The 24,381-nt window shown below is 39.1% G+C and overlaps 1 pseudogene; it reads left to right on the top strand.

Annotated features, from left to right (window-relative positions):
- The first annotated feature begins 526 nt into the window (after positions 1–526).
- LOC140499511 (uncharacterized) overlaps positions 527–24,381 on the top strand; it is a 30,317-nt pseudogene continuing 6,462 nt past the window's right edge.

The raw sequence follows: 24,381 nt of genomic DNA, 5'->3' as shown, positions 1-24,381 counted from the left end.
GAGCCATCATGGTAGTGTGGAAAAAGAGCTGAATTTGGAGTCAGATTTCCTGGATTTAAACCCTGGCTTTGCCACTCACTAACTCTAAGACCTCTCTACACCCCAGTTTTCTTATCTATAAAGGGTAGGTGTTAGACTAAACAACCTCTCATGTTTTCTCCAGCTCTAAATTTATGACTATGATCCAACACGTCAAAGATGGGACTTGAACCCAGATCTTCTGGACTTTAAAGTCCATACTTAACAGACCTAAAATTCAATCAGATTAGCCATTACTCTGGGCAATTAAAGCCAAGGGAATTCTGATATGCATTCATGCCCTAAAGGACATATCCACATGCAACATTACAGTGGATTACATACTTTCAACAACCCTTCAGGAAATGAACAGAGGCATTCTTGAACAATCTGGACAAAAAGGATAAGCAAATCTAAGGAAATGGTATCTCTGAAATCATTAACAAGATGAGGTATATGAAATAAGCAACAAGTATTTCTCAAGCACCCATTTCTAGTTTATGGACTCATGCTCATGCTCATGAAGCGTAAAGGGGCCCTGTACATCAACACAGCTATCTGTAAGGCACAACATTTACATGATATGTGCATTAGAGAGGTACCAAAAGTTATGCTCTATAGCAATGAATAAATTCTAAAAACTGTTATGCACATAAGGTGTTACTATAATTATCACAGAATGTTTGGCAACCTCCACCAATGGTCTATTCTAGGATCTTCTTCTAAAGTAGACACAACCCTGGGTTCTTGAAGGATGTGCAGGCCAGCGAGAGTCCAGCACAAGAATGGGCTTGGTGGGTGCCATCTGAAGGCTAGTCTTTCCTTCAGAGAAATTCATCCCCAGAAGCTGGCCAACAGGCAATGGATATAACAACTCATTAAAAATGTACTAAAGTGAAGAAGAATTATATAACACTCACTGATGAAGGAAATAGTGAAACAGATGAAATCACAGATCCTTGGGTCAACTAAGTAAGAAATATTAACACAGAGAAAAGCAGCCATGAATCCCTTCCCTATAAAATAGCTATTCATTCACTCAACAACCAGCTGTCTGCAAAGCTTAGAGAGAACATTGCTTAGTGGTTAGAGTAGGGGCTGACATTGGAGTTCAGAAAGACCCAGGTTCAAGTGTTCAGTCATGTCCAACTCTTCATGAATCCATTTGGGGTTTTCTTGACAGAGATACTGGGGTGGTTTGCCAGTTCCTTCTCCATCTCATTTCACAAATAAGGAAACTGACGCAAACAGGATAAAATGACCTGGCGAGGGTCACAAAACTAGTAAGTATCTTTGGCCAAATTTGAACTCATAGCTTCCTGACTTAAGACTGGCACTCTATTCATGAAGCCAGCGAGCTGCTCCAAGTTCAGATATTGCATCTGATGTATACTAATTGTAACTAGGCAAGTCATTCAGTTTCTGGGAAGAAGGAGCTGGGTTACAGATACAGACACGCTGTGATCTGCATGGGGAAGGAATATCTATTCCAGGGGTTCCTTACATAGATGAAATCAATCATTTATTAAATGCCTACTATGTGCCAAGCACTGCACTAAGTGCTAGGGATACAAAAAAAGGCAAAAGACATTCCCTGCCCTCAGGGAGTTTCAAATCTAGTCTAAGTCACAAGTGTGAACCAAACAGTAAAGCTCTTTTGGGCAAGAGACAAAGATAATGAAGACAAGGCCTTTGCCCTCATGGTATACATTTTCATGGGCTTCAGCCCCAAATGCCCAGAAAGATTTACCAGGCCTTTCTTTTTCAGAGTATCCTCCTGATCTAATTTGAGGCCCAGTCATAACAACATTCTCTATACTACCCTGTCACTAAATCCTCTTCTGTTCAAGTAAAAGCCTGAAAAATGTACATTGAAGCCACATAATCCCAGGCGAAGAAGGGATCTCACAGAGTCCTCTAGGCTGTCCCTACCTCCAGGTAGAAATGTTCCTAAACCAACCCAGATAAGCCCTTGTTTCACTGGGACTCACCATCTTTTCCAGTATCCCCTCACCATGGCTATCAATCCGAGACAAGCTTCTCCCACACTATCCCTTTGGGTTTTGACGTTTGCCCATTAGACAGGTGAGCGCATTTAGGATTACGGGTAACTAGTCAAAAAGCAAGATTCTCATTGAGAAATCTAAGACAGCTAGCTAGCTCTGAGGCCAGAGGAACCCCATTCCCACCAGAGATGTGCTGGAGCCAGCTCTAACCAACCCCTTTACCACAAATGAACATTACACCTGGATTACAAATCACAGCTGGATTTAGAGTTTTGTTGACTGTCTATATTTTAAAAAGTGTTAAAATTTAAAAGAGTTTCTCATCCCTTTTCCCCCCAGAAATAAAGTTGTTAAACATTTATCAGCACACCCCTGCTTCCCAAGGACCTACTTACTCACCTTTGCCCTCCTCCCCCCCAAAAGAAGCAGGGAAAAAGTCAAATCTACAAGGACTGTTTTCCTCTGAAAAGTCCCTGTTTTCTGGACTGCACTGACCTGCACCTAACAGTTCAAATCATGAAAATAGAGAAATTTTATGGTTACTGAGGAAATCCATAGTTTATCATGTTTTATTGGCTGGAGAGGAAGAAGAGACTTGGCTAGGTTCCTGAGGGGAAGATAGCTTGTCATATTTCCCTAGATTTATTTATGAAAAGGCACTCAGGATGATACTTTTTGTGCAACATGCCCTCCTGCTCTGAACACCATTAGTGGAAACTGAATTTCAGGGGTTCCCATCTGATTTAAAAAACAATCCAGAAATGAAGTAAAAGGAAGATTACCAAATAATAATGGTAATTCAGTTCCATTTGAACCTCTCTGTTATTTAAAACTTCTGCAAAATAATGGCTGCATTTTTGAAGGTAATACATCTGTTCCTCTCACCCCACCCCCATGTGGTTTTCTAATCCCAAGGTAATTACATTTTGACAAAAATTTATTGGGACATCTGTTTTTTCCCTTAGATGTCCAGGTCACTCCACGACTGTAACAGCAGCCCAGCACAGCATAGCCCAGCACACAGAGGAACACCAGTACAGTGGAGAGCCAAATCCAGGGGCTCTCAAGCTAGGCATGCCAGCTGATTTAAGGTGGAGAGGAAACAAAGCTTCATTGGAACTGGTGCTCCCCATTCCACCAGCCCACACTCCTATGTTTGGTTCTTCAGTAGAATCAGCAGCTCCCAGGCTTTCACTAGTCTCAGGGGGACTCTGTTATGAGTTGCTGACTTAGTAGATCGAGGGGACAGACGGTCTGGCAGGCACAGGGAAAGAGGAGGAATTGGTAATAGGTTGGCGGGCTGCATCGAGATTTAAGCATTTTGCAGGTTGGCAACCAGGATTAAAATAACTCACAGAGGGAAGAGGATGGGGATCCAATGCACAGGCCATATGTTTGAAACCCCTGCCCATCGTTGCTGGCTGTAGTTTCAAGTTTCTGCTGCCACCAACTAGATTAAATTATGGTACCCTACAGAGGAGCAGGGATCAGGGGGATTTTCATAATACTCAAGCAAATGGGTTTCAATAAAACATGGAATAACCAAGAAACAGAAATGAAACTTGAAAACACCTATTCAGAGGAATAAAAAGCTAACAACAGAAATTAAGCCTGCCCATTCGCCAAATAATTTTATTGTCTCAGTTTCTTCAAATGTAAAATGGGGAGGGGAAAAGGAACAGATGAAAATGAACTAAATAAATCTTATCTTCATTCTCTTTCAGCTCTATGAATGTATGAGATCTATGACAACCATTTGTTTCAGTAAGTATTTCAACACTTCAATGGATATATGGTCTCATCAACATGGCTATACCCTCCATGGACATGGATCCTTGCCTTCTCATCCTGTGCAACTCTTGCCCATGACTTTCCATGAATTCTCCATAGGGGGTCCTCCCAAGGTGCTGGAGCCCTTCCTCTAGGTCTTGTAACATTTGGTGAATACCAGAGAGCCATTCAGGCTGTCCATCTGTTGTCCCTCACTCTTGCCACATGACTAGCTCACCAGCTTTTCTGTTCATATTTTTCCTAGATGCTGTCTTTCATGGTGTTCCTTGTCTGCAAGTTATCATTAGTATCATGCTATGACCTATTTATACCCTTCATACTCCTCTCTACTAACTCATCTACAAGGTTATTTCTCTGCAGGTGACTATATGTTCCCAGATTTTAACCCCAAATCATAGATTTTTAGAATTGAAAGGGACTTTAAGGATCATCTAATCCCCATCTTTCATTTTCTAGATGAGGAAATTGAGGTACAGAAGGTGCAGGTGGCTTGTGGTTATAGAAATAGTAATCTGAGGAGCCAAGATTGAATCCAGACCTTCTAACTCGCAAGTTCAATGTTCTTTCTCCTATGGGATGGATCATTTAGGAAATATCAGTGTCTAAATACTGCAGGAAAAGACTGTTCTCGAACTTTTTTCAACCCAAAACTCCCAGAAAGAAGTTTATTTTCATGAGATATTCAGCCCAATATCTTGGACTAAATGTTTGAAAAGGTGTCTGAGGGAATCCCTCTATGCCAAATAAAACTTTGGTACTTTCAGAGATACTTTGGCTGCTAAGCACTTAATTAAAATTTTCAAAAACTAAATTAATCTAATTTTCCATCCCCCATTCCACTGAAAAGTAAAAAGGTAGCAATATAGATGTCCCTAAACCCACTCACAGACACCATTAGGAATGGGCTCAGTGGATGATCTCCAAAATCCAACATCCTGAGCCTAGCATTTAAAGCCCTCTACAATATGGCTCCCACCTACCTTTCCAGACTTCTTTCCTATTACTTCCCTTCATACAAAATCCTGTTTCAGTCAATCTGACCAATTTCTCATACATGACAATCTATCCCTTACCCCCATACCTTTGTGTAAGTAGTTTCCTTTGTCTGAAATCATCTCTCTCTTCTCTGCTTTTCAGAATCCCCAGCTTCATTTAAAGCCCAGTTCAGTGTCGCTTCTTAGATAAAGCTTCTCCTCATCTCCCCCATTGCTGGTGCTAGCTCCCTAATGAAATCATTCTGTAAAACTGTATTTATACTGTGTATTTACTTGTCTGAATACATGTTGCATCTACCAATAGAATGTAAGCTCTTTGAGGAAGGGATTATTTCATTTTTTGTCCTTGTATCCCCAATGTGCATTAAAACTTTGATTCTAAACACAAATGTTTCCTCCCCACTCCGCCTCCAGAAATGGAAGGATTCATCCAATGTTACACAGCTAGTAAGTGATAGACACAGGAATAGAATTCAGATCACCTGACATCTCACTGCATTTCACACATTATTATGCACCACCCAAAGTGGCAATAGTATTGTTCCTCATACGTGACACTCCATGCCTCTGTCCAAACTGCCCCTCTTCCCACTTCTTCCTCTCACAATTCCTTTTTTCCTTCAGATCCAATTCAAATGTCCCCCTCTACATAAGGTCTGTCTTGATCGTCCCAGATACCAATGCCTCCTGACCCCCACAAAAAAAAATCTCATCAATTTTATGTCTATATATGTATATACTTACCGTTTCCTGATTCAATGTAAGCCCTTATGTTTATTTTTCCTTCAAAAAAAAAAAGAAACCTTTTAAAGAGTTTATTAATGTAATGGATCAGGTTACCTACATTATAACAAAGGCTCTGAGCAAGAATCTTACCCTATTCTTGTGGAAACGGAGATATGGCCTAAATGACAGCAAATTTTATGGATTTGAACCAATCAGATGACTAGCCTCGGAATTACAATTTTGAATCTGAACATTGGAAAGCAGCCATCAAGACCAACCCATACTTAAAAGGAATACCCACTTTTACATACTTGATACATGGTTATGCAACAACTGTTCAACAACCCATGGAAATTCACTGCCTTTCGGGATAACTCATGCTACTTTCTACTTTCAGGAGAACTCATGCTACCATTCTACTTGTTAGTTTTTTTCCTGAAATCAAGTTTCTTTGCAATTTCCACCAATTGCCCCTGTTTCTACCCTTTGAATGGGCCTTTAAATACTTGAACACAGCTGTTAGGTCTTCAAGTTCTCTCAGATTCAAGCTAAAAGCAACTCTAGTGCCTTTAACCAATAATCATATGACTGTGATTCAGTCTCATTCATCACCCTTGCTGTTCTTCTCTAGCCACTTTCTACCTTATCAATGTATCAGTTCTTAAACTGTGTGGTGCCCTAAACTAAATATAGTCACTCAGGTAAGGTCTGACGAGGGCAGAGTATACAGAAGGATTGTTCCCTCCTTATTCCTGGAAGTGAAACCTTTTAATGCAGTCTTGAGATTGCATTAGACTTTTTGGCTGTCCCATCAAAATACTGACACATATTGAGCTTGAAGTTCACTAAAACCTTCAGATCTTTCTCAAACTGTTATATACTCCTATTCCCAAACTTGTGAGGTTGTTGTTTTTCACTCTAAAGGGTAAAATATCACTTATATTTCTACTGAATCAATCACAACTCAAAAAGTAGTCATTAACTGTTCAATGTCAACTCAGCATATAGTATTCTGTGAAGTGTCCCTGGGACGAGTGCTTGGTTTTCTACAATTTAACACTTCTACAATTGTCTGCAATTGTACAATTGTACAATTCAACAAACGATTCTTGACAGTCTACTATGAAACAGGGTTGGTGCTAGGGATAGACTCAAAATTAAACAATCCTTACCCTCAATGAATTTGCATTCTATTTTTGTCAATGACTTGGAGAAAGACAGAAATGGCATCCTTATCAAAGGCCCTTAAGCTTAAAAATTGCTTTTCTTTTTTTTAAATCCACAGCACCTGGCAAAGAGGCTGGCAAGTAATGGGACCTTAATAAATACTCACTGACTGTTAGATTAATTTATTGACTTAATTCCTATGATACCTACTGTGCTGTATTTGTCTCCCCTGATCTCTGAATATTAGTTATCAAGTTCTATCTACAATATTATTGTTAGCAACTAACATGAGTATAATTTGGTATCACAAAAATATCCTTTCTCATGGCATACCAGGTTTTTCTTATTCCTGAGTTTAGCCATGTTTCTCCTCTGAAAGATGGAGGAGAGAAGGCAGAGGTGGTAGTAACCATGACAGAGAAGAAAATATGATTGCTCAGTGTGTGGGTGGGTATAGGTAGGTGTGTCTGAGGGGGAGGGAAGGGAGAGTCAGAGATAAAGACAATTTCTAATTATAGGTAGATGTCAATGGATTAGAAGTGAATTGGCAAATGGCCTGAAGGGTAAAAATGGATGCTGATGCGTTCTCATGAATGTATGCACTACACAATACTATTTCACTGAAAGAAGGAAAAAAAGAAAGAAAAAGAATTCTTCCTTTGGCTGTGTTCTATTGTTGAGTGATGCTAAGTGGTACAGAATTGGAGAAATATCCAGGTTTCATGAATTCCAACTTGCTTTGATCAAGGCCACATGGAGGAATATAGAAAGAGAATGGAACTTGGACTGTTCACCTAAATATGAAGATAATCAGGACTGAAGGAAATCATTATAGTTAGATTTCAGCCCTCATAAACTACACCACAATTCTTTTTTGGATCTGGAGAAGGATCAAATTTTTCAGACTAAGTTTCAAGATATCTTCATGAAACTTCTGGGGCAAGTAGAAAAACGGTAGGTCTTCTTGGTCAAAAGAGACTTTATGTCCATTTGATAGAACAAAGCAGAATATAAAATGCTTTGTATATGAAATTGGGTGAACCCACTGATATAATATGCAACAAAAAATGAATCTGGAATAACTTGCTGTTAATTCCATGGGGGTCATAATCAGGATATTTCCATGAACTAGAATAAGTTATTACTTAGAAATGAGTCGGAGTTATGTTGTGGTAGAAAAAGCATTGGATCTGAAATCAGAAGACCTAGCTTCAAATCCCAGCTATGCCACTAAATAACCTTTGTAACTTTGGACAGTCAATCAATTAATCCGTCAATGAGCATTTATTAAGCACCTATTTTGTCAACAAACATCAAGTGCCTAGTATGTACCAGGCACTGTGCTAAGTACATGTCAGAAACTGTGTCAGGCACCGGGAATATAAATACAAAAAAATCAAATAATCCTACTCATAAGTTTATATACTAAAGAAAGAGGAAATAAATATGTGAAATAAAATAAATATATGTAATATGATATAAATAAATATAGCATAAATCGTGAACAAATAAACACAAATTTATTCCAAGTAGTTAAATCCGGAAATTTTGGGAGGGCAGGAACTAGTAGCTGAAGGGATCAAAAAAGGCTAAATTCAAGAAATGACACAAAATTCCTCTTTAAGAAAGGGATTCTTTGAGGTGGAAACCTTATACCAACACAAAGTCAGCAATGTGGGAGATATAGCAATGGACAATTTGCCTGGATCAAAGGTATAGGAGGAGGAAGAATGTCCAATAAGCCTAGACATAAAGGTTGGAGACAGGTTGTTTAGGGCTTCAAAAGCTAAACAGAGTTTATATTTTACCCTAGAAGCAACAGATCCTAATTGATCTCCTTCCTATAGTTAAAGATGATGGGGTTATAAACTAAGGTGGTAGTTGCTTTTTTGGTTTTTAGTGTACAGAAGGGGATAGGTATAAGAGATATAGTGAAGGTATAAAGAACAAATATGGATGTGGGGAATGAGGGAGAGTGAAGAGTTCAGGATAATTCCAGGTTACCAACCTGGAAGACTGAATGGTGGTACTTTCAACAGAAATAAGGAAATTTCAAAGAGGGGAGGGTTTGGGGGGAAAGACAATGAGTTTGTTTTGGGACATGTTGAGTTTAAGATGTCTTCATGATATTAACTTTGAAATGTTTTAACAGGCAGTTGGTGGCATGGTACTGAAACTCAGAGTAGGGATCAGGGCTTGGATATATAGATTTGTGAGTCATCTGCATAGAGATGATAGCTAAACCTATGGGAGCTAATGAGGTTACTGAGAAAGAGTGAAGAAAATGAAGAAAAGAGGCCTAATACAGAATCTTGGGGTATACTTCACAGCTAGGGAGAATGCTGTGGATGAGAAACCAGAAAACGAGATGGAAGAGTGGTCAGTCAGGTAGAAGGAGAACTAACCAGAGGGAAGATTATAACCAGAAAGGAGAAGGTAGTTAATAGATCAAGTCAGTTCACTCAGGGGCATAGTAGATAGAGTGCTGGGCCTGGAGTCAGGAAAACTATTGTTCTCCAATTCAAACTTGACCTCAGACACTGACTAGCTGTGGGACTCTGGGCAAGCCACTTAACCCTGTTTGCCTCAGTTTCCTCATCTGTAAAAGGAGATATAGAAGGAAATTGGAAACCATTCTAATGTCTCTGTCAAGAAAACCCCAAAAGGGTCACAAAGAGTTTGAACGTAAATGAAACAACTGAACAACATTTCACTTAGCCTCATTTGTAAATGGGGTGAGGGAGATATGACCTCTAAGGCCCCTTCTACCTTAATGTCTATGATCCTTCCATGGACCCAGGGACTCAAGATTCAGATTTCTAGTCCTGCTTTTGCCTGTATATATGTATGTATGTATGTATGTATATCACTTCCCCTCTGTTTATTCATCTGTAAAAAATGAATGGAGTGGATAAAATGTCCCTTCCAGTGCTCAAATCCCATGATATGATGACAGAAATTGGTTAGTATCTTTCACAGAAACTGGTCCATCTGTCTTACCTCCCATAGACTGCTGCTCTCATAACAAGTACAACAACTTTAAGGGATTGCTTTGTTGGCATGCCCTGCATTGACATTTAGGTAAATTACAAATGAAGCTCTTTGTCCCCAGATGAAAATAATTATGCCCTCTCTAAGCTTATTTTCTTGTCACCAAAGTATTTACCAACCCTGTTTCAGTTTTCTCTATTCAGACATGCTGGGGGCATCTTTTAACAAATATAATATGCACCCGAACCCACCAGCCTTTTTTGAGGAATTCAGATGCACCCATTAAAACATTTGAGTTTCGTCTTTTAATAGGGTGAACGTTCCATCCGCACATAAAGAGCAGCAGCTGTATGCAGGATTCAGAGTTGCAGGCAGAAAGGCCCTCTGCCAAGTGCTCTTGCCTTCATTCACCTAAACGCTGACCTTGAAAAATTGTCCTTTATGGGATGTGATGAGGTGTGAATTCAATCTCCATCTTCACTTGGGCCCTGTCATTTTCTGGGCAGTAATTGCCAGTTGGGCCAACACACAGCAGCAGAACCAGCAGAGGGTTGGTGAAATTGACATGGTTCTCTGGGGAGGGCTCACATGAAGAGCCCCAGCAAACTCATTTTAATCTTGGGCCTCTTTTTTTTCCGGCTGTAATCAACCCAGCAAAGGCTGGGTATTAGTCGAATGACATCATCTGCACAGCTTAAGGAGAGCACACTTGGATTGTTGAAAGAGTGGTGGTTTTCTAAAATGGGGCTTTATAAGAACCTAGCCCCATTGGCTTTCCCCCTTAAATTCTCCGCAGGCAGGGGCACATGATCCAAACCAACTCAATTTAAACTCATTTTGAGCATTTGGTGGTGGGGGAGGGGTAGCAAAGGGAGATCCCACAATTTTTCTTATGTTAGTAGAATCAAGTGCAGTCTATTTAACTTCATCAAGTCACTGACAACAGGCTCTGATAAAGAGGACGGAAAGTATGTGAGCCGGGGAGCAGCCAAAAATCCTCCAGTTTCTATCACGATTAAAGCCAGATGTTTCTTTGGCTGTTCGAATTTGATAAACGTAAGAGGGAGAATGGCTACGCCAGGGCGGTCATATCATCTCAGGGTTCCATTCATAAGGAGGCCTTTCATGTTGTCGGACACCCAGGCATAGATGATACAGTTTATTGCAACACTAATGTTTCTGTGAATGCTTAACTTGCTTCCCTTTGTCTGCCGGCTTCTATAGGTTGTTGTGGCTTGAACATATCTGTTTATGCTACACTTGCTATGGCAACGTTTATCTGATATGCACAAAAGGCATTTTGATTCTTGAATTAATAACACTTGACTCAGGATGATGATTCAACGAGCGCTATTCAAACAGCGTAAGGGAAAGACAGTGTTTTCATTGAAGTCTAATAACAGCACCAAACTTTTGGCTGGAGTGTTGCAAAGTGTGCTGGGTCTAAGAATCGCTGGGCTCTGTAAACCATTAAGATATTTGCTGCAGTTCAGGGAACAAGGAAAAGGAAAATCTGCATCCTGCTGGTTTACTTCTAAAACGCAATGCCTGAGCCTTTACATTCATCAAGGATGACCTGCAAAGTTTCCTTTCCTTGAGTTTGATGATGTATAGATCCTTCAGCAAAATGCCCAGTGGTGAGTCTAGCCAGAAAGTGGAAGAGAGAGGACATGACTCGGGGAAGACTCTGAACTCATTTTGATATCTCCCTGTTTTGGTCCCCTGGAGTTATATGATATCAGGCTGTCATTTTACGGAGCTTATTATTGAGCTCACAACCCAGCACTGAAGTTCAGGTGAGTTAAGTCCTCTCTGCTGGAAAGCAGACATGACCCCAGGAGATTAGGTTAAGTAGTCATCCCACTCCTACCCACTTTTTTCAGTCAAAGATTTGGAAGGGAGATAAAAAGAAGAAAATTCAAGACTGATATTAGGAAATCTATCCTAAAATTCCAACTATCAATCAATCAATTGACAAGCATTTATTATGTATGCATTCAGGTTCACATTGCGTATTTCCAATGGGATATAACAAATTACCATTTTTTACCTAATTATAACTTCTAATAGCGTGAATTTGAATACATGGACCACTTCAGCTGACTCATTATTTGCACTAATCAGGACCAATTTGTACTAACTATGAAGCAGAGACTATGTTGGTGCTGAGAATTCAAATACAAAGAATGAAATGTTCCCTACTCATGAGACACTTACATTCTAAAGAAAGAGACAGGAAGTGCATATATCCATATATGAAAGATACATATGAAGACAAATATATGCACAGTAGTTAAATACAAAGTAATTTGAGGGAGGGAACTAGCCCTTGTGAGGATCAGAAAAAGGCTTTATTAAAAATATGGTACCTGAGCTGGATCTTAGAGGAAATGAGGCATTCTATGTGGCGTAAGTGGCAGAAGTGAGGAGGTGAGGTACATTATAGAAAACTGGCCATTTAAAAGGCAAAAAGTCAGGAGATGTGGCATTGTGTATGAACAGAGAAGAGGCCCTCTTGACTGGAGTGCATAGAGCAGGGTCTTATTTTTGCCTTTTCTTTGTATCCTCAACGTTTACCAGAACTTGGCACATAGTAGCTGCTTAATAAATGCTACGTAGCTAGTTGGCTAGGTGACTAGTGTGGGAAGAGTTATGTTCAGTGAGGCTGGAAATATAGCTTTGGGCTAAATTGTTTAGGTCTGAAAGCTAAAGAGTGGAGTTTACAGTTTATCCTAGAGGGGACAAGTCGTTGGAGTTTAGTGAGTAGGGGAGTAACTGGTCAGACTGATACTTAAGGGAAACCACTTTGGCAACTGCATGGACAATAGATTGGAGCGGGCGTGAATGACCAATTAGGAGACTAGCAATAATCTAGGTGACAGGTGATAAAGATGTGAACTAAGGGGGTGGATAAGATAGGAGATAGAAAGGGGTAAAAGATGAGAAAAATAATGAATTCAAGATAATTTGAAGTTTATAAACCTGAGATCCTGGAAGAATAGTGGGGTTTTTCATAGAAACAAGGAAGTTTGGAAGACAAGTGTGTTTGGGTGGGTGGGGTAAGATAATGAGTTCAGTTTTGGACTTGGTGAGTTTGAGATGTTCTGGGACATTTACTTTGAAAAGTCCAGTGACAGTTGAGGTATCACTTATTGATGGACAATGGAAACTGAGTGGAAAGTGTGAAGATGTTTCTATAGATTTGTGTCATTTCCATAGAGACAGTTGCTCATCATGCCCAGGGGAGCAGATAAGATTACCACGAAAGACAGAGAAAAGAAAAAGGCCCAGGAAAGAGCTTTGGAGAAAAGCTCCAACAGTTAGGGGAAGTGACCTGGATGATAAACCAGGAAAGGAGGATGATAAATCAAATAGGAGGAGAAAGGATAATCACATAAACTCAGAGGGGAGAAAAGCATCCAAGATGAGAGTGTTGTCCACAACAACAAATGTAGCATGTGGGTCAAGAAGGATGAAGGAGAGAAAAACCATTAGTTTTGTCAGTTAAGATATTATTGGGAATTTTGGTGAGAGAAGTTTCAATTGAGTAGATACCAACAGATGCTAGACTACAAAGGGTTGAGGAAAGAAAGGAAGTGTAGATAATAAAAGTAGACATCTTTTCCCAGGAGTTTGGTTGCAAAACATAGAAAAGATTTAAGATGATAGCTTGAGAGATATTACAGTACAGAGAAGGGTTTTTTGTTTTGTTTTGTTTTTTAAGGATTGAGGAGATTGGACATGTTTGAAGATGGTAAGGAATAACCAATAAATAGGAAGAGAATGAAGATTAAGTTCAGAGGAGATAATTAAGATGACAATCTGCTGGAGAGGACCATACAGGAGAGGATCTAGAGCACACATAGGGAAATTGGCCTTGGCATTGAAGAGTAGTACTCCCTTGTCAGAGACTGGGAAAAAGGAGGAGAAGGAGCAGAATGGTGTGTTGGAGGGCTGGAATGAAGAGGAGAAAGAGCTCACATTTAATTTTCTCAATAAATTAAGAGACTAGGTCCTCAATTAAGAAAGGGAAGCGAGGTAGACATGTGGGAGGCTTGAAGAAACCCAAGGAAGCTTGGAATAATTTCTAACAGTTGTGATACAGGGAATCAAGCACAGAGAAATAAAACTATTACCATGCAAGTGTCCCAGTTGAAGTTGGGTGACAAAGAATTTATGACGTACCTAGTCAGCATGGTTGCATAGCCTTCTCCAGCTCCATTTTGTAATAAGTAAGTGGAAGTGGACAAGGGAGACATTTAGTACTGAAGTTTGGCAAGGAATAAGTTGGATAGTATAGGGGAAAGGGATTCTAGAGTAAAGGACAGCATAGTTTAATTGGCTAACCATAGGGTTAAGATTGAAAAGAGAGTAAAGTCAGAGCAGAGATACTAGGCTGAGTAAGTAGTAAAATAGAGGGATCTGAGAACCCAGTGAAAGAGGTAAATAGATTTAAGGATGTGACATGAGAAAAGATGGAAAGATAGGAACTTAGTTAATGTCAAAGCAACTAGAATCAGGTATTCTACAGACTTGGATCAGGAATATTAGTTTCCAAATCTGACCTCAGATACTTACTAGCTAAGTGATCCCAGCCAAGTCACTTAACCTCTATTTGCCTCAGTTCCCTCCTCTGTAAAATGGGAGTAATAATAGCATCTATTTCCCAGGGTTTTTGTGAGGATCAAATGAGATATTTGTAAAATGCTTAGCACCGTACCTGGTACATAGTAGGTGATACATGTTAGCTATTGTTATCATTTTGTTATAGAAGTGGGACATTTACAGGTAATGGTAAGATGCCTGACATAAACCATGCATATGTGTATGTGTATACAAATGTCATGTGTGTGTGTGCACGTGTGCATGTGTGTGTAGAAGCATTTCATGAGATTTAAAGAGACTGAGGAACTGGGAGATTAAGGAATCTGAAAGAGCATCATTATGGGTATTGGAATTTCTTAACATAAGAACTACCAAATACAGAGCTAGAAATGGAAGGAACTACCTTGGAAGGGAATGAATTTCTCCTCATTGGAGGGCATGAAGCAAAGGATAAATGCCCTTCTTGGGGGTATGTTGTAATGAGCATTCTTTGTCAGCTATGGGTTAGCCTGGACACCACCGAAGTTATTTCCAACTTTACAATCCTGTCATTCTATGATTTTGCTTTATTTTCTTTCTTCCACTAAAAATATGCCTAAACCACGCCACACTCTACAGCTAACCAAAAATACATGACAGGGAATGATTTTAATTGAAACTTCTGCCTTGTTAAACAAGGGAATCCCAAAACACTGTAGTTGAAGCCAAAAGACACAAACTCCTGCCATTTTTCCTTTAGTAAAAGGAGTGAAACACCCAGAAAATGAAAGAGATTCGGTCACTTAATAAAAGTGGCTAATTAAATGTTGGCAGAACTTATAATTGTGGATGAACAGCTCCTTCTCTAGATGATGCCTTACCCTCCCCAACTTTCTTGTTTCTTGTTCTATCTCAACCACCTAATTTTCCTTGGCCTACTCTGAGTAGAGAATGCCAGTGACTCTCCCTTCTGACTAATCTACAGTATTCAAACACTTTCCCTTCCACTTTATACAGGGTTACTATGTGTTTTTAAAATGTGTGTCTTTCACGTTTGCTTGTATATAATTCTTGTATATATTTTCCCACTGGGGCTGTGAGCTGTAAGCTCCCAGGAGGCTGGGATAGTGCTGAGTTTTAGTGTCACCTAGGTGGTCTTTGCTAAAAAAAATTAATAAATAGGTAAGATCAGAGGATTTAGAGCTGGAGGGAGTCTTGAAAATAATCCTGTCAAGACCTCTCAATTTTACAGATGAGGAAACTGAGGTTCAAAGAGATGAATTGTCTAAGATCACAGAGATAGCAAGTAGCAGAGCTAAGATTTGAATCCAGCTCCTCTGGTTTCAAAATCAGTGATTTCTTATGATAGAAGAGAAAGAGAAAGAAAAGAGAGAAGAGGAAAAGAAGGACAAATCTTGATTTACCTTAAAGCTGAACTAACATCCCAGAAATCTTTTTTAGCATTGTAGGAATCCTGCTAGTTGCTATGTAGCTTTCTCCACGTATAAAGTTAAGATGTTAGTTAAAGTTAATAATAATGATTGCTGCTCAGCCATTATCACAGAGAATTCAATTCTACACGTATTTATTTCTGTAAATACTGCATCTACCGTGTGGAAGGAACTAAAGAAGAACATGAGAATAAAGAAGGCTCAGCATTTATACACATTTGTTTATTTTTATATTTTATATATATTTATATATATCTTATGTAAATATAACATTTATATTGTTATACTCACCCCCCCTGCCATTCACAAAGCAAGTTGCAAAATAATATTTAAAATCATCCAAGATTTTAGTGTACAATAAAACCTCGGTTTACAAATTTAATTCATTCTGAGATTCTGTTCGTCATGCAGTCTGTATTGCAAAGCCAATTTTCCCATAGGAAATTTTGTGAAATCAGATGATTGGTACCACGTCCTCAAACGTATTCATATAAAAATAATTATTTAGCATTTTAAGTTTTTTTTTTCCCTAATGCGCCTCAAATACAATAGTAACAATTAGTACACGATATAAACCAAAAATCAAATAAATTGACCTGCACCTTACCTTGGAGAAGAGTTGTGGCTGGCATGAGGGAGGAGGAGGAGGAGGAGGAGGAGGAGGAGGAGGAGGAGGAGGAGAAGGAGGAGGAGGAGGAGGAGGAAGGGTTATTGTTTGGAAGGAGAATCTCCTTCTATGAGAACATCATGTATAATGTCAGGAGTGTTCTGTCTTACACTACTTTCATGATGCTACTTTAACTAAACGTACGACTAACACTACTGCCTTCACTTATTTTTCGTTTTTTAGAATCACTTTCATGTTTTGACCCACTGATTTTTTTTTCTTTACATTCACTTCTGACTAAGAATCTAACAACACTTGTTTTTGATGTTTTTTTCAGCACATCACAGAAATGTGACGCTGACTTTTCATTAAATATATTCATGGCTTTCATTGCTGCAGTCTTATTTGGATGATGTTTTTCAACAAAATTTTGACGTTCTTGCAAATTTTTGTTCATACTGCAAGACAAATTTTGTGAAAAATTGTTCCTTGTCCAGCAAAGCATACGTAAGCCAGGTTACTCATAAACCAAGGTTCTACTGTACTTGTTTTTATAGTACTCGCTTTTTATTGTTTTACCAGGAATTTCAATTTCACATCTTCCTATCCAATTACACTTTTTCATAAAATTATATATGTATGATTATCATTATTGTACAAAAATCAAAACAAAAAGCACTTCACGAAGCTTTCACTGAGATAGTTTGATATAGAAAATACTGAACTTTAAAAGGCACATCTTTTAATGTCATTGAATTTAATAGCAAGAGATCATTTATCAAAGACAACACATGTCAAATTGTAGAATCATCCCATGCTAGAGAAAGAAGGGGCCTTGGAGATTATTACTTTGTATGTATTTTGAATGTATGTGGAGCAGATAGGTGGCACAATGGATGATAGACTTCCAGGTCTGGAGTCAGACTCATCTTCCTGAGTTCAAATCTAGCCTCAGAAACTTACTAGCTGTGTGACCCTGGGCAAGTTGCTTATCCCTGTTTGTCTCAGTTTCCTCATCTGTAAAATGAGCTGGAAATGGCATACTCTAGTATCTTAGCCAAGAAAACTTCAAAAAGTGTCAGGAAGAATCAGAAAGTATTGCACCACAACAACAACAACTCACATACACTTGTATCTCTCTCATTATAAAGTAAGCAAGAGCAGAGAGCTGTCATTTTTTTTGTATTTGTAACTCCAGTGCCTGGTGCAAAGTAGGGTCTTAATACGTTTGTGGAATTGACTGAGGAATTTGTTTAAGGTCACACCTCTGCACCATTCTTGGACTCAAAACCAGATTAGAAAAGATTTGGTTGAAAATCACCTCAAATGAATAGTATGTACATCTCTGCCCACATACACACAAGCTTCAGCAGACCTGCTCTGCCATACTACGATCCTGTGACTTCGGGGCAGTATCAGGTGAAACTCACGTTCTTCTTAGCGAACAGACTAGAGCTCAGAAACAAGGAGTGGTAGCTGTCATTAGGAGCTCATATAGCTTTTGTATTAAATATAATTGTACCTTATAGATGTTTGTACTTTGCGTATTTTTGTAGGGATAAACAAAGATAATGAACAAAACTCTTTGAAGGATTAAAAGTGACACAAAACATAATGTACTCTGCTTATCATCATCACTCGTAAACATTTGCGTGCAAGAGGGCTTTGCCCGGCCACTTACTCCTTTATTAATGTACTCGCATCCCTCTTAGGGACTCTGATTTTTGAGAGATTAAACACTTTGGGTTTATAAAGGTCCTCTACCAGACAGCAGCCAGGGCCATGCTGAGGCAATGTTCAACCATCACTTTAATTTCCTTTTATTTGGAGTGATTATTTAAAGTGCTTTTGGCCTAGATATCTCTTTTCTTTCCCATTCTGACAATTGTCCAATAAGAGACATTTAGCTAAAATTCTACAAAACCCAAAGTCCCATGACAGGTGTTTCATCTCTGCTGCCCACCAAGGGTCATATCCTGGTGTCAAGTTTTGGAAACCACGAACTGCTGCCACAAATCCCCCGGGTCCACCTGCTAATAAAAACAAACCACATCTGTACCAAGCTTTAGGGTCTGCAAAGTATGCTCCTTACAACAACCCTGGAAAACAGGTAAGTATCATCATCCCTGTTACACAAATGAAGAAATTGAAATTCTGAGAAGTTAAATGATGAGCAGTGGTATTTAAAGTAGTGGTATAGCTCCTACTACCCCAAACTGCTCTTATGTAGGAAGAGTGTAGTGAGGTGATGCACAGGAGTCCTTAGAATCAGGAAGATTCCTCTCCCCAAGTTCAAATTCAGTCTCAGACTATGAGTCCCTGGGCAAGTCACTTAATTCTATTTACCTCTCTTTCTTCATCTGTTAAATGAGCTGGAGAAGGAAATGGCAAAGCACTCCAACGTCTGCCAAGAAAACCCCAAATGGGGTCACAGAGTCTGACAGACTCTAAACAACAGGAAGAGTATAAAGTGAGGACTGAGGCACAAGTTCCCTAGTTCCCTATCTACCTGCAGGACACAGGTTTTAATCAAAGCTTAATTTTACGCTAGTTAAGACAACTAGCTTACTAGAAAATATATTCAAGCACATAATATTAACTGGCATTGCTAATGTACATTACAAATATTATCTCATTGAATCCCCTCTCTCATCCTGTGAAATAAGTACTATTACTATCTCTATTTTACAAATTAAGAAATTGAGGCTTAGAAAAGTTAAAGGATCATGATGATACAACTGCAAAAATGGAATCACGTAGGGACCCAAGTCTTTCCTGACTTCAGGAGAGATTCAATATTGCATTATATATAATGTTGCCTCTCAAGCAATGGCCCATCCTTAATTTTATATTATATCTACCAGTCTATTTTGGAAATCTGATCAATGTACTGGTTGTAAATGAACTATTTCTTCAGATATGTACTCCACTTTAGCTTTAGTTCTAACATTTCATTCAAGATGACATGAAGTAATAAGTAAGGTAGATCCAAATGTGATTTCTTCAGTCATCAACTTCCTCAATAGATGGCAGTCCATCTCTTACTTGTTAATTACTTATTATCCTAGGAATATAGATTTTTAACAGGAAGATATGTTAGAGGCCATTGAGGCCCATTACTTCCTTTTCAGAGAAGAAAAAAGGGGCAATCACCACTTATCCTGACCTATGTCTTGCCACTGGACTCTGAATGAGTCTGGAGGAGAGAGGAGGCTAATGACTTTGCACAGCCCTGCCTCACTTAAATCCAATTCACTTGCAAGTCAAGACATCACCCTCCTGATATCATTGGTTGTCTTTGAGAATGAAGGACAAACAACAAGGATGAGATGAAGAAACTGAGGTCATGAGATTAAGTGGCTTTCCTAGGGACACACAGCTGGTAAGTTTTGGAAGCAGGGTTTGAACTCAGGTCTTCCTGACACCAAGTCTAGCACTCTATCCCCTGTACCACTTGGTTTCCTAATAGCAATAGAAAATTGCCTGAGGCTTGGAAAGGCTCAATGACTCCTCTACAGCCAAACCACTACTAAGTATGAGGAATGGGATTCAAATCCAGGTCTTTCTAAATCTCATCTCAGCACTCTATCTTCCTCCTTAAGATGCTGTGAAAGAGATAATACTGAGAAATCAAATTAAAACCAGGCTATAGAGGCATGACTTCACCAAACAAGAATAATGATTGATGTGCCACCCAACCAGGAAACAGGGTTCACTCGGAGAGATTGCTTAAAGGAAATGTACTTATGCTAAATCAGAAGGAAAACCGTAAGAAAGACGTAATTGGGAGGACGGAAATCTTTGAATTCAGATGTTATCTCAGGGCAAAGTACAGTCTATATGATTCTTGTTACAGTTGTAAAGGCATTTTTGTATGTTTTATTAGGGCCTTTTCACAAACACAGTTTCATTTGATCCTCACCGCAATCCTGTGAAGTAGGTAGGGCAGATATTACTACTTCTACTTTACAGATCAAGAAACTAAGATACCAAGTGACAAACATTTAAGAAATTTTCTGGATGGCCAAATGAATGGAGGACTAAGAGAGAATGACTTGATCTCTTGATCAAGCCAGGTGGTGGTAGGAAAAACACAGGGGCTAATAAACTGGGAGAGTTAACATAGATTCAGAGTGCCTACCCTACTCCCAGGAGGAGGTTAATGCTCTAAGAAAATGTACTTCATTGTATGAGAAGGGATTTGAGCTTCTTGGAAATGGAAAGGTCATAGGACTTGGAGCTGGAAGGCACTTTGAGAGGTGATCTAACTTTACTCCCTCATTCTACAGATGAGGAAACTGATGCCCAGAGATGAGAATTGCCTTGTCCAATGTATTCAAGATGGCATTTTTTTAAACTTTCTTATTTGGATGTTGTGTTTACATTAGAATCATACTGGTATTTTTTTTCAAGCATATTAAGTAAACATGGAACAATGACTATTTGCAAATTTCTGTGCTAGGCTATAAGGTACAACTATGAAAAATGTATGGTTGTTGTCCTCATGGAGTTTATTATCTATGGTGGTGGTGAGGGGGTAAGTATGCCATGTACATAATTCTGCTTAAGGCAGAATGTGACAATATTTAGAACAGATAGAGCCTTTGGGGGTCATTGAGTCCAACCCTCTCATTTTACAAATGAGGAAACTGAGACCCACACAGGCATTAAGTAGTAGAGGCAAGATTTGAATTCAGACTGTATAAATTCCAAGTTCATCTCTCTTGTACACTGAGTCTCCTATATTATAGGGGCAAAAGGGAAATCTAGATCAGGTGCCTTAGGAAAATGAAAAGCGCCAGCTCATATCAGTTAGCAGGAAGGAGAAAACCAGAAAAGATTTCCTATAAGGATCTCCTCATTGTGTGAAATATGTTCAGAAAGACCATTCCAGGTACCAGTACAACTCACTCTATTTTTATGTCAACCTTTACTTCTGCAAGTTCAGTATTACAGGTGATCCCTATGTTACTTATTGTATACCACACTCCTCCTGAACAGCCTGGTGGGATGGTTGACTGCGTCTCAGCAACCACTCAAACAATTCCATCTAATTCCACAAACATTTATTAAGCATGAAGTATGTGTTACATACTCTGCTAGATGAGAATATAAAGAAGAAAATGAAACAGTCTCAAATCTGAAGGAGCTGACATTCTACTGGTGGGAGACAGTTCCCCAACGATGTGTAAACTACATACATGTAAAATAATACAAAGTAAGAGAGAAAAGAAGGAGGGATAGGGAGACAGAGAAAAGGGAAAGGAAGGAAAGTAGGGAAAGAGGAAGAAAAAAGGGAAGGGAGAGAGGAGGAGGAGAAGGAAAAGAGGAGGGAAAGAGGAGAGGGGAGAAGAAAGGAAAAAAAGAAGAAAGGAGAGATAATGAACAGGGAGATAAGGAAAGACCTCACGGGTGGAAGAGGGACCTTGAATTGTGCTCCGAAGTCAGCTAGGCTTCTATAATGTGGCAGTGAACAAGAATGCATGTACCTGAGGAAGTTAGAGAAGATGGTAGCCTCCATGTTTCCCCCAGTCCTGAAGATCACAGATCAAGTCAATTCTCCTGTAGTGTTTAGGACTATGATTCTACCCAAGGGAGTACGGAACATCTGTGGTTCTCTGTCATTTGTACCACACTTCCCATTTGTCTGTAAAGTTGAGGATGAATTATCCTTAATCATCTATAAGCTTTGGGGGATTTTCTACTTAGCAGAATCACAGCATGAGCATGTTCTACTGTTTTGCTAAATTTATCAAAAGCAGCATATCCAGTGAATGGACCAGATTTTGTCAGTCTATTATCTCTGGCCAAAACCATCTCATATATGCCAACATACTTTAAGATTGCTGCTTACATAGATCGCATGTTAATGGCAACTTTTTATGGTTGTTGGCATAAGATTTCCAGCATTAGAAGTTAAGGGAATATGCCCCCAGCTCGATTGCATACTACTGTCTTAGTAATCAGCATATACTCTTTTGGACATTCATTAAGCCCTCATTCAGGACACTATAAAGGGAGCTGTTTGAGGTGCTGGGGATCCAAAGATGTTTTTAAATGATGTAATTCTTGCCCTCAAGGAGCCTATATTCCCCAAGCAAAAGTTTCCTTACCTGCACTTTGAGTATACTTCTTTGACTGTATGGTCCTATCAAGAATTATCGCAATAAACTCTTTGTTTTGTTCCTCATCGTTATTATTGGAAAAAGTTCTTGGATGTTATCAATAGCTGGTCTCCTTTTGAATCAAATAAATAAGCGTGTCCAGAAAAGATGCCAAGTAACAACCAGCTTTTAAACCATTAAGGGGAAAGCTAAGGGAAAAGGAACAAGAACTTAATTAATAATTAAATGTAAATTCTCTCTCTCAGAGACAGAGACAATAGAAGAAAGATACTGAGAAGCAACAGTAGAAAGAAGACTGAACTTTGAGTGAGAAGATCTCAGTTCCAATTTGTCCCCACCATCTACTAGCTATATGACCATAAGTAATCCCTTTAGCCTTTCTGAGCCTTAATTACTTCATCTGTAAAATGGATATAACTATATGTGCACTCTCTACTTTGCAGATTTGATATAAAGACTTTTATAAACCTTAAAGCACTATAAAAATGTGAGCTATTTGTTACATGAATATCCAATTTTATAAGTGAATTAATGAGACCAAAAATAAAGGTTGTGATGAAAAGAGCCAATACAATGGTGAAAGTAGGAATCGTAGCCAAGACCCAAGTACTCCTAAACCAAAGTGTAACTGGTGAAGGACCAATGGAACTTTCTCTCAGGTTGCCAATATCCAGGGAAACTGATGCTCTCCATTCATCCAAAGGCCCTCACAGCTTCCCAGTGCTCTTTATCAGGTAGCCCTATGCATCACCATCACCATGTCTGCACATGTACTGGACTGTCCTCTCCATCTCCCCCAGCCAGGTTTTGCCCTTAAGTTCCTCATTGCTATCAAGTAACATGGGGCCCAAGATCCTCTTTCTGCCCTCTCTTTATATAATACTTTGAAGAAAAGGCATTTCAGAAGTCCTCAACAGCAGACCGTGGAAAGAAGAAGAAGGACGTGAAAGAGAGGTTGAGGAAACTAGTTTCCTCTATTATATCATAGGCAAGATGCTAGGCAAGGTAAAATGTGTGTGAATATATGGTTAACCACGAATAAATAGCATTAATTTATCATTGGCTTTCATGGGTCTTATAATTGGAATTGATCCAGTCACTTCTCTAATCAAAAACCTTCAGTGAATTACAATTTACTACTAAATAAAGCACTCTCTGATCCAGGCAGACAAGTCCTTCCACAGACTGGTTCCATCTATTTGTCCAACCTTATTACTTATAAATTCCCTTTGTGTATTCTATGTTCTTGTGGTCTCTTTAATCCCTCTCCTCTTTCTGTCATTTCCCATCACTGAGCCTTTTTCCACGCCATTCCTCATGCCTATAATAGACTACCTTTGATCTCCGTCTATTCACAGAATCCTGGAATATAAGACATGGAGGGGTCCTCAGAGGTCGGCCAGTTGAATCTGCAGCTAAAAAGGAACAAATTTTATAGTATCCTCCACAATATCCTTCTGGCCTCTACTTAAAGCTCCCTAGTGATGGGGAGGTTAAAGTTCATGCCACACTCTTATTGTCGATCCTTCCACAGAGTGAAACCTACCTCTCTCTGATTTCCACTCCTTCCTCCTACTTCTGACTTTCAGAGTCAAGAAAGACTAATTTAATCTCTTTTGTCAACATCCCTCCCTTCCTTCAAGGCCCAATTCAGGTATTACCTCCTTCACAAAGAGTTCCCCAACACACACACACACAAACACACGCAAAAATGATCACACTTGACCTTCTCATTTGCACTTCTCACACTCACCCTTGAATCAGTAATTAATTCAACTGATATTTGGCAAGCCCTTATTATATGCAGAGGACTTCGATAGGGTATAAGAAAATAAAATTTTTGGAAAGACTCAATTCTTGCCTTTGTGGAATTTAAAATCCTACAGAGTTATAACTAAGAATTCTGGTCACTGAGGCAAA

This window comes from Notamacropus eugenii, chromosome 1 (genome assembly GCF_028372415.1).
Source record: "Notamacropus eugenii isolate mMacEug1 chromosome 1, mMacEug1.pri_v2, whole genome shotgun sequence".
In the NCBI taxonomy this organism is placed as follows: domain Eukaryota; kingdom Metazoa; phylum Chordata; class Mammalia; order Diprotodontia; family Macropodidae; genus Notamacropus; species Notamacropus eugenii.
The sequence above is the reverse complement of the archived record's forward strand: the minus strand, read 5'-3'. Positions and strand labels throughout refer to the sequence as shown.